The sequence below is a fragment of the Echiichthys vipera genome (genome assembly GCF_963691815.1).
Source record: "Echiichthys vipera genome assembly, chromosome: 8".
In the NCBI taxonomy this organism is placed as follows: Eukaryota; Metazoa; Chordata; class Actinopteri; order Perciformes; family Trachinidae; genus Echiichthys; species Echiichthys vipera.
This window is the reverse complement of record NC_139833.1, coordinates 18,809,769-18,814,577: the sequence shown is the minus strand read 5'-3', so window position 1 is coordinate 18,814,577 and position 4,809 is coordinate 18,809,769.

Here is a 4,809-nt window from a genome sequence, read left to right as displayed (position 1 = left end):
CCCCAAATATATCCTGGGTCAATTTGGCCCATAGACTGTATAATGATTTGACCAGAGGATCCCAAGAGTGAAGGCCATTCAATGCTGCATGCTGTTGGTTACTTGAACACATTAGAATGAGGAGTTCAGGAGGCCATGCAGCGTGAGACTAGTAGGTGTTGTTGACGTCGGTGCGCTGCCTCTGACGTCAGCCGACGGGAAAGTCCAAGTTTATCAAGTTTCCACATATGTACACCATCAGACCAAAAATAATCCTATTCGGTTTCACAATAAGAGCCTGACTTTCGTTCTGGATTATTATTTTAAAAGTTGGGTTGCATAGGAAAAAACACATCAGGTGTTCTGTTGAATTGTTCCACAACATATGGAGTGAAATGAAACTGTGAAATGTCCTTTAACCTTATACAAGCACACGATGGAAGATGTCAGAAAAGGCATTAAACAGAATGCATAAACTTAAAAGTAAATTTAGTACTCAGTCTTGAGCAAAGTGTGTTGTTGTCTTGTTATGCAATGCAAATTTCAGTTTAAAATAATTTTGAATATGACGACGCAGCATACACAAAATAAAAATACAAAAAATACGGATATCCAATGTTTCAAGATCCAGATTCAGCCCTGGCCAACTTGACTTCCATTTGCCAGCCATATAGGTCTTCTTTCTCTTTTTGCATGTTTTTTTTTTTTTTACACATGGAGTATGTTTGGCACCTTCCAGCAGAGCTCTGCAGAGGTGTATGTGTGTTTATTCATTATAAACATTATTTGTGCTTTGAACATAATCGCCATGAAAGAATCAGAAAATATTTTTTTCCCACTTGGATTCACTGCTTTCTCCTCACTAAACGGACCTCTCTCTCTTTGTTCACTCTCTAGCTCACTCAACCATCGCTGCGCTCTCTTACTCTCTCTAACCCCTTTCACAACGCATTTTCGTTGCTGGGCTGTTTCGCCTTTATTAAACCCCGCCGTCTATGTGAAAGGCAGGGTGAAGGAATGGGGGAACAGATCTGTTGCACGTCCGAGCCGACACTCGGCTTTACGTTGCTTTTCTCTATATGACTGAAAGTCAATAAATGTCATTTTTAACAGCATTTTGGATATCATGCCATGGATGGAAGATAATTTTCTACAGCTCAACCAGAACACAACTGAAGTCTTTATTATTGTTACTGAAGTCAGACAGACAAACTGTAAGCACCGGCAATAAACCTCTGTCAACAAACACAAAAACCTAGAAACATAACTAAGAATGCATTTTATCACTTTGAGAACATTGCCAGAGTGAGACCGTTTCAATCCCAAGCCAATACAGAGGCAATAATGCACGTTTTTGTATCTGCAGCATTGACTACTGTAATGCTCTACTTTCAGGTCTCCCTAAAGAGAACATAGCACAGTTATTATTGCAAAACTCAGCTGAACACGTGTGTTGACTAGGACCAGAAAGAGAGCACACATTACAGCGATTTTAAAGTCTCTGCGCTGACTGACATGTTTGTTTCAGAATTATAAGGTCCTTTTATAAAGATCTTAATGGTCTTATTTATCTGTTTATAAGATTTGCTTTAAGTCTATTAACCCTCTAGAACCCTCAGGTCTTCTGTTAGTGGCCTTTTAATAATCCCTTAAGTCAAAACAAAAACCCATGGCAAGGCATTGTTTTATCACTGTGGTCCATGCCTTTGGAACTGTCTTCCTGAGGGCCTGAGGGCAGAAGAGAATTGAAAACCAAAGTCAAGACCTTCCTTTTTAACCAGGCATTTTAAAATTACCTTTATGCATTTATCTGTCAAACCATTTCTGTTCCTATTTTTATTGAATGCCGTTATTATTGAAGGGATAATTTCCCGATTATAAACCAGCTCTCATGACAGTGTGTGTGCAGAAGAATGGTGTGTTAGGCTTCCCTCTGTGGCGGAAAATCCCCACAGAGTGTGGCTGTGGAGGTCTCTCAGTGGACCTTTTAATGCTCCAAGCTGTGTGCCCTGTGGCCATGGAGGGAAGCCAAACACCATTGATCTGCACACTCTACCCACACTGCAAAGACACAGAGCTGGATGTGTAAGAGTGCTATTAAAATAAAGACAGATTCATTTACTGATTAATTAATTAATGTATTGATTGATTGATTAATTGATTAATTGATTAATTGATTTATTGATTGATTGATTGGTTGATTGATTGATTGATTTGTTGATTAATTGATTGGTTACTTGGTTGATTGATTGATTGATTGATTGATTGATTGATTGATTGATTGATTGATTGATTGATTGATTGATTGATTGATTGTTTAACAATGCAGATTACATGGAATGCTGCTGTGCATTACTAACCAAAAGAAGTCGATTGTGATAAATAATTAGGCTATTTAAAGTCTACAGGTTTTGTACAATAATGATGTTTGTCTGACTGATATATTAGCCAATTTTAGCTCATAGCAGATTGGTATAAGCCTATATGTGGTACTAATATATAGCTAGAAATCAGTATAAAAAAGCCAATGATAGCATATATCGTTTCGAAGTAGTGTTGCTGTTATAGTCAACCAGAGAGATCTATGTTCTATTGCTTTAATCTAGATTTAGTGGTACATAGCAAATATAAGCATGTCTCAAATGGGGACAACGGTAAACCTGCTTAACATAACCATGTTAAAATTTTCATCGTGATATATCACATTAGCATGCTGATGCTAGTTAGAAGCAGGGCTTTATAAAGTCACAGAGTCGGTACTGTGGCTATCGACTCATAGCTTGTTCAACTGTGAAATGTCCTGCTATCAATGTCAAACTGTTTCAGACTCTTGGCAGTATTTCAATATCAGTTATGGTAGTTCGGAGTTAGTGCAACACCATAAAAACAGTACCATGAAATACAGTGTCCAAAATGACAATAATTAACAAACGCCTATTTGAAACTGAAAACTACAGAAAGCTGAATTTATTGGGACACTGTGTGTGTACTGTTATAACCAGGCGACTACTAACAAGGCCTACTACTACTACTCCAACTTAATTCAACATATTAGGCCCGATAGCCTCCATATTTTCTCCTTTTCATTTTCACAAATCATTTCTTGCTTTAACCCCTGTTTTATACAGTCCATTGTATAGCGCAGTTGTCTTCAACGTTTTTTAGGCCAAGGACCCCTTAGCTGAAAGAGAGACAGAGTGGGGACCCCCTACTTCATACTGTAGCTTATACACATACCTTTTTATGATGTATACAATACTCTGCTATTAAAATAACAATTATTGGCATATTCATATATTTAAACATCATGCTTTTATTTTAAACATAGGCCTACATGTGGAAGGCACTGTGAATACATAATACTTAACCATGTAGTGGCTGCCTTACCTAAAGGCCAGTAAGCCTTTCATCAATCTTGTGTTAAATTAAATTAAATTAAATTCTTAATTTTCACAAATTAAATGAATGGCTGATTTGTCTTTTCATGCATATTTTCATGTCCAAACAATATTTTGGCAGACCCCCTTGAGCAACTCTGAGGACCCCCCTGGGGATCCCCGACCCCCTGTTGAATTTCATCCTTCTATGGCAATATTGTGGGCAAGCACATATAAACTAGTGTCCATTCCATTGTCTTATTACAAAAGAAATGTGTCAGAATTGTCACTCACTCCAGCTGGAATGCTCATACAGGTCCATTATTTCAAGGTTACAACTACTTCATAGTCAGTTTTACAGAACCAGTCTTGGACGGATTTTATTTACGTACCGATGTCCAATCATTTGGAACAGTTCTCCTGCATCACTCTGCAGATCACTTTTAAAAAACATCTTAAAAAATACCTCCTCTCAAATGCATACGATAGTGTGTAATCGTACAGACGGTCTGTAAATTGTCTTTGGTTTGTAAATTACTTTATTTTACCTGCTTTGAGATTCTATAGAAAATTTTAATCTATTTGTTTCTTGTTGTTGTGTGTTTTAGTTGAGGTTTTGATCTTAAGGTTAAGTGGGCATCTCTTACAAGCCCTCTGGGATTTCTTTTGTCCCACTTGTGCATATAACTTCTGTGTTATTTTAATCTTGTTTATTATAAAAAATAAAAAATGAATAAATTAATGACTCTGGTATATATTATGTTTCGTATAGGGGGTGTCGCAATTAAATGAAAACTCTTGAGTGCATCTTATATATTAAATAAATAGAGAAATAAAATAAACACCGCAACGGCTTTACTTTGAAACTTCTTACGTCGGAAATACGTGTGAGCTCGGCCCAGCTTGACGGCCAGCCTGTGCACCCTGTGTGCACCGAGTCTCCTTGTTATGCCACTGATAACGCGGTTTTGTGCAGCGCTCTCCCCTCCATCACTTCCTTCCTGTGAGCAATGCGTTGTCAGGCAGGGAGGTGTGAGGAGCCCGGCTCTTCGCTCCTTCATGCTGCTCAGGAGCCATGGCGGGGTGGACACTGAGGAGGAAGCAGCGGTCGGAGCTCAGCTGGTCCACGGCGGCGACTCAAATACGAAGATAAGGACCCACGTTACCTGCAGCGGCGCAGCCACAACTATTACCGGACGGGATACAATGGTGACGGCTTCTAAAGTTTCACACCCACCTTTAGCTTTCACACAGCTGGCCGGTTCAACTTTAACTAACTGTCTTTTCCCCTGATGTCGACGGAGTCATAGCGACGCTAGAGTTTGTTCTGCTTTTCTTTGCTTCCAGTAACGTTACGTGTGTGTGTCCTGTAAAGCCGCCTCTCTCAGGCGGTAAATCTGGCGCACTGTCCCGCAGTGGCTCATAGAGCGGCTCTTTAATATTACAAAGCCGA